This window comes from Oryx dammah, unplaced genomic scaffold, assembly GCF_014754425.2.
Source record: "Oryx dammah isolate SB20612 unplaced genomic scaffold, SCBI_Odam_1.1 HiC_scaffold_10, whole genome shotgun sequence".
NCBI lineage: Eukaryota > Metazoa > Chordata > Mammalia > Artiodactyla > Bovidae > Oryx > Oryx dammah.
In genome coordinates, this window is record NW_024070194.1 from 68,908,228 (window position 1) to 68,914,995 (window position 6,768).

Sequence of the window (6,768 nt, forward strand, 5' to 3'; positions counted from 1 at the left end):
ATTAGCAACATTAGACTTTGAGTTAATAAGTTCTTTCTTTGCTGTAACCCACTGAATCTTTGCTCCATAAAAATGTAACTCTGTACTTTAAGGGTGACACAGGCTAGGAATTTAAGAAGAAACACTTTAAGGGAAAAATTATTGTTCTGGCTGACCAACCTTTATCAAAAAGGGGTCATAAAATATCAACAGGCCTCAGGGCCAAAAGATAATTTACAAAAAATAAGACTCTTGCAGGAAAGAACCTGATATCGATAAAAGTTAATACTGATGGAATGTTGAGTTGACTCTGCATTTTTCACCTTGCTGTATGTACAACACAGGATAGTTTATTGGGCTCATGGTGTGGATTAGATGCTTTAGTTGTCAACTTTATTAAGTCCTGTTGGAGCTTATGTTGAATTTGTTTTTGTCTCTGATCTTGGGCCCCCTTTCCATCTGTCATTTCGTAGTGGGTTTGTATGGTGAAACAGAGGTCTTTGTCTCTAGCTTTATAGCAGTTAGAGGCTGAGTTTGATTTGGCAGTCCCAAGGCTCTTGGCCATCCAATACCATTTACCCCCATGGGAGCATGGCTGGACAGGTGAGACATAACAGTCTTGGTGGACAAAAGTGTAGGCTGTGAACCCAGTTTTTTTTTTTTTTTCTTTTTTGTGGTCTCGTTTGGTGTAGCCCCGGGGGCAGGGCGTAGGTTGTCCCACCTGTGTTATCATGGCCAGGAGGAATAGTGACAAGAGCATGTTTAGCTGTGATATTAGGAGGAGAGTGATAAAGGAGAAAAAATCAATTTGAGCTTTTGTGAAAAGGAGGAAGGTCCCCTGTAAGTGCAGATCAGAAATTGACTGGATGAAAGAGTCACAGTCAGTAATCAGGGTAGCCAGCCAGAGGTCTTGTAGTAGGGTCAAGATAAAGTCCTCAAGGCAGGCTAGAGACATATGGCCAGGTCAGGCCGTTCCAAAGGAATAGCACGCCAGGAGTAGTGAACAGATGATAAGTTAAGTAAAGGCCAGTGAAAGTTGGAGTGTGGGCAGCCAGTCCTGGGAGGGTTGTGACAGCCAGTCCAATGGCGAAGAGTATAGCCAAAGTTGTGATTGGCAACAGCCACAGCGGATGAGGCCAGACAAGCATTGGACAGGGCGTGTCACTCACTGGTGGGAGGCAGGGGTGTCTTAGTAATGGTGAACTGCTGGAGCCAAGAGTCGCTAAGGTCTGACAGGAATTTGGAAGCCAGGAGGTCGGCCAGGCAGTGTGACAAGAATATAGTTAGGGGTTGATCTAGAATTAGCTTTTTTTTTTTTTTTTTTTTCAGCTGCGTACAGAGAAGCTGCTGCTGCCAGGACGCATAAGCAGGGGAACCATCTCCAGGAGGTGGGGTATAACTGTTTGGAGATAAATGCCACTGGCAGCATTTTAGGGCCCGCAGGCTGTATGAGGGTTCGAAAGGCTATGCCCCCTTTTTCATCAGTGTACAGGTGATAGGGGAGGTTGGGATTGGGCAGGAAGAGTGGGGAAGAGGCAGCAAAGCTGAGCGGAGGTTATAGAAAGCCTTTTGGACCTCTGTTTCTGAAGAGAGCAGTCCAGTAGGGGTGTCTTTTGAGGCTGTGTAGAGGGGTTTAGCCAGTGAAGCATAGTTGGGGACCCAGTGCCAGAAGAATCCTGTTAACCCCCCAAAGGAAAAGATTTGTTCTCCAGTGGAAGGGGGGCAGAGGTCTCAGAGAAGGCTGAGTCTGTCTGTAGTTAGAGCCTTGGTTGTTGGGGTAATCTTTAGATCTAGGTAAGTCACAGAGGTCTGGGTGAGTTGGGCCTTTTGTTGAGATGTTTGGTATCCTTTAGAGCTAAGGAAGTTAAGAATAATGGTATGTGTCTGGGAGAGAGCTTGTGAGGGGCTGCAGAGCAGAAGGTCATCCACATACTGTAAGAGGACACTAGGGGCCAAAGGGCATGTAGCCAGATCCCGGGCCAGAGCCTGGCCAAAAAAAAAAAGGCGGGGGGCTGTCTCAAAACCCTTGAGGGAGGACTGTCCATGTTAGCTGGGAGGACTGTCAGGTTTCTGGGTTGGTCCATGTAAAAGCAAAGAGGAATTGGCAGTCTGGGTGTAAGGGAATAGTGAAAAGGCATCTTTGAGGTCTATGACAGTAAAGTGAGTCGTACTGCTAGGGATGTCAGAAAGCAAGGTATAAGGATTGGGGACAATAGGATGGGCAGGGATTACAGCCTTGTTTATCAGTCGAAGTTCCTGGACCAGTTGGTAGCCGCCAGAAGCTTTCCATACCAGGAGAATGGGAGTACTGCAGGGCGAGGCCGTGGGGACTAGGAGGCCCTGGCCTAAGAGACGGTCTGATTGGTTTAAGACTGCGTAAGTGAGTCTGAGAGATGGAGAATTGAGGGCAGCTTGGGAAGTGGGAAGGATCACGTAGTTTAATCAGGATGGGGGTGTGATGGGTTGCTACCAGAGGGATTTCAGTGTCCCAGATGGTAGGGTTGACAATTGGAGCCTCAGGAGAGCAAAGGACGAGTAGGGGCAAGGTGAGAGACTGGGAAAATGAGAGAGGTAGGTGAATGGTGGCCCAAAGCTTAGCTAAAATGTCCCGCCCCAGCAGAGGAGTGGGGCATGAAGGGATTATCAAAAAAGAGTGAGTGAACAAGAAGTGGTCAAGCTGACTGGGCTGTGGCCCAGTCTGCAAGGGTCGTGAAGACGTGCCATCTATACCCACCACCGAGACCTGGGAAGGATGCAAGGTGTCCCTGAAGGAGGGAAGGACCGAGTAAGTAGTCCCTGTATCCATCAAGGAATTGATAGACTTGCCCGCCACGTGAAGCATTACCCTGGGCTCAGCTTGGGTTATGGGGGTCCCCGAGTCTGGGTGCCATCAATCTTCATCAAAGGAGAGAAGTTCCAAGGTGGGGTGCGGGGAGGAAATGTTCTTTGGGGAGCCCAGACCTCAGCCCGGTAAGGCCGGGGCCTGAGTTGCCTGGGAACAATCACTCGCCCAATGTCCCGGCTGTTTGTAATGAAGGCTGGGCTTTGTTGGGAGCCGGGGGTTTGGGCATTGGTGGGCCCAGTGGCCCTCATGACTGCATTTGAAGCAGGCTCCTGGCGGTGGCTTCTGGGGACCCACCTTCTGTCCCATGGCCGGCTGCAGGGCTGCTACCAGTACCTGGGTGTGTCTCTCAAGGAGGTTAGCCTGGAGTTCGGCTTTTTGTTTAAGCCTTGCCTTGTGGCTGGCTTCGGTGACTTCCTCTCGGGCATTATAAACCTTAAAGGCCATTTTTACCAGGTCTCGGAGGGAGGTCTGAGGCCCATCCTCAGCCTTGGAGAGTTTTTTTCTGATGTCTGAAGCTGATTGGGATATAAAACGGTTGGCTAGGGTGGTAACCCCCACCAAAGAATCTGGGGCAATCCGGGTATAGGTGATGAGAGCCTGTCAGTCTGTTAAGAAAGGTTGCTGGTTTTCATCGGGGCCCTGGGTTATCTCATCTAGCTTAAGTAGGTTTACCACCTTGAGGGAGGTGGTTTCTATTTCCTCCAATAGGCATTTTACCATGTATGGAATGTTGGCTCCGCCTCTCTGTCCCTCCTGATAGTCTCAGTCTGGGTCTACGTCTGGAATAGCAGCTGCTCCGGGTGGCCGGGCTGGGTCTGCTGGGTTGGCTAGATGTCTCCAGTCTGCTACCACTCTTGCTGCGGCCCAAATGGCCTTTCTTTTCTCTGGGGTAGTAGTGGACCCCAGGATGACAAATATGTCTTGCCAGGTGAGGGTGTAAGACTGAGACAGCTGGGTAAAGTTTTTAATGTAGTTGGAGGGGTTGGTCGAGTAGGAGCCTAGCCGCTGTTTGATATGGGCAAGGTCTTGGAGTGAAAAGTGTACGTGGACATGGGTGAGACCCTCTGGGCTGCCCACCTGGCAGAGAGGAAGCAGGGGAGCTGGCAGCAGATTGGGAGCGGTCTGCGACCTTGTGTGTGAGCTGACTGGTGAGCCAGAAAGGGGTGGGCATGGAGGAAGGGGTGGATATTGAGGTGGAGCCAAGGGAGCAGCGAGAGGCGTAGTCACAGGAGGGCTGGGCTGTGAGGACGGTGGGGGAGAGGAAGACATGAGAGAAGTTGGCAAGGCGATAGAGGGGGGTTGGTGTGGGGGAGGTCGGTGAAGCCAGGCATGAAGGGAGGGGTGGATACAGAGGCAGCTTTGTTACAGGAGGGCTGGACTGTGAGGGTGGTGCAGGAGGGGAAGACATGGGAGAAGTTGGCAAGGGAAGAAGAATTTCAGAAGGGGAACAGTGGGTATATAGGGTGGGAAGGGAGTGCAACAGCCAGAAAGCCTGTATGTAAGGTACCTCAGACCATTTTCCCATCTTCTGACAGTAATTATCTAAGTCACAGAGGATGTTAAAATTGAAAGTTCAGGTTGACGGACATTGTGAGCCGTTATCTAAAGAATATTGGGGCTATGCCTCAGAACAAAGGAAGGTTAAGCATTTGGAATGAATTTCTCCAGAGATATGTAGAATTCTGAGGTTGGCGAGTAAACATTCTAGTGGTGTAGACCAGGGCTGGTCGGCCTTGGAGGCAGCCTCCCCCATGGCGAATATGAAATGAAGGTCCTGGACCAGTTGTTAGCAGGGCTGGGAGTGGTCTGGTCAGGCGTCCCCGAACAGGCCGTCAACCCAGCGAGGAGAGGGCCACTCAGCCAAGACAGATGTCTCCGAGTTGACTGGCGCCTAAGAATTAGCAAGCCTGGCCTGCAGAGGAGGGGTCTGGACATGGCCGCAATTTAAAGGGACCGAGACACCCTAGGCATAATAACCACGGGAGCAACAACCCCCAGAACCCAACCGATGGAACTTACCCTGTATCCTGCCAGAAGGTTGAATGGTCCCAGAGGGGTGACGGGGTGACCTGGTCTGGCGCAGGCCAGACCCGAGGGGGCCGCAAATCCTGCTCATCGCTGGATGGGCCCTCGCCTCGGGCCCCACGTTGGGCGCCAAATGTTAGGTAAAAGACCAGGACACCGAAATAGTGTCTAACAGGCTTTTTAATGGCGAAGCACTCCCGGGCAGGGTTCGTGGACCTGAACGAGGCAGGTCAAGGAAGTCCGCGCCCAGGCCATGTTGGGGGTGGTTTTTGTACTTTTGTTGCGAGGGATGGTCAGGCTAGATGGACGGGGGTTCAAATATGTCACCAGGCTGAGGCATCGCGGGCTGAGAGGTCCTTCTACGTGGCTGGGGTGGGGCGGCTTTAGCTGGTGAAGTGTGCTGTCATTGGTCCCTGGGATCTGGGCTCCTTCTGTTAGGGACTTCCCCCGTGGGCGGGAGGGAGAGGAGGGGTGGCCCATCATGGCCCCTGGGGTCTGGCCTTACAAGTATATCAGTGTTCATGAGTACTTCAATATAATAGTTTTGTGTTTATTAAGAACATATAGAAAAGAACATAAATTGATTTTTTAAACGCTTAAGATAGGTAAAATGGGTACTGGCTTAAAAAAAAATCCCAATGTTAAAATTAAGTTTAAACCTATAGATGTATCCAGAGAAAATTTTTCTGTAGTTCTAGGTAATAATCACATACCAATGTGTCCAGAATTTAGCGAGGTAGGAAAAACAGTTCAGTAAGACAACGGAGAAGTGCAGAACTAATGTGATTATAAGCTGAGAACAAAATTTGAAATATTCTCAGTCTTTCACCACTGTGAGTGAGCTACAACTGATTCCTCAACAGCTTTGACAAAGGTTTGAGAGTTGGAAAAAATCTTTATAATAATGTAACTTCATGTTTGGGGTATGTGAGTACCTATAGTGAAAAAGTTGGCTTAAAGCTCAACATTCAGAAAAGGAAGATCATGGCCTCCAGTTCCATCACTTCATGGGAAATAGATGGGGAAACAGTGGAAACAGTGTCAGACTTTATTTTGGGGGGCTCCAAAATCACTGCAGATAGTGATTGTAGCCATGAAATTAAAAGATGCTTACTCCTTGGGAGAAAAGTTATGACCAACCTAGATAGCATATTCAAAAGCAGAGACATTACTTTGCTGTCTAAGGTCCATCTAGTCAAGGCTATGGTTTTTCCTGTGGTCATGTATGAATGTGAGAGTTGGACTGTGAAGAAGGCTGAGCATCGAAGAATTGATGCTGTTGAACTGTGGTGTTGGAGAAGACTCTTGAGAGTCCCTTGTACTGCAAGGAGATCCAACCAGTCCATTCTGAAGGAGATCAATCCTGGGATTTCTTTGGAAGGAATGATGCTAAAGCTGAAACTCCAGTACTCTGGCCACCTCATATGAAGAGTTGACTCATTGGAAAAGACTCTGATGCTGGGAGGGATTGGGGGCAGGAGGAGAAGGGGACAACAGAGGATGAGATGGCTGGATGGCATCACTGACTTGATGGACGTGAGTCTGAGTGAACTCCGGGAGTTGGTGATGGACAGGGAGGCCTGGTGTGCTGCGATTCATGGGTTCGCAGAGTCAGACACGACTGAGCCATTGAACTGAACTGAACTGAATAGCACCATAGAGATCCCTGTCCTTTGCTAAAAGTCGAGGAGTAAAGCCAAGTATGGGAATACTAAAAGATTCTTATCTTTTTACCTTTCTCTTTCCATGTTCCTTTTGTATTCTGGGTCAAAGGATAAGAAGAAGAGATAGGTGGTGTGTTAGACCATAATAAGAAATCATACGTGGACACTGGTGTTTCTTTACATTTATTTTTCTATCTAGTATACAAAAGGATTAAGGCATGGTCAAGGAATAGTTGAGGACATCGCTGTTGAAAT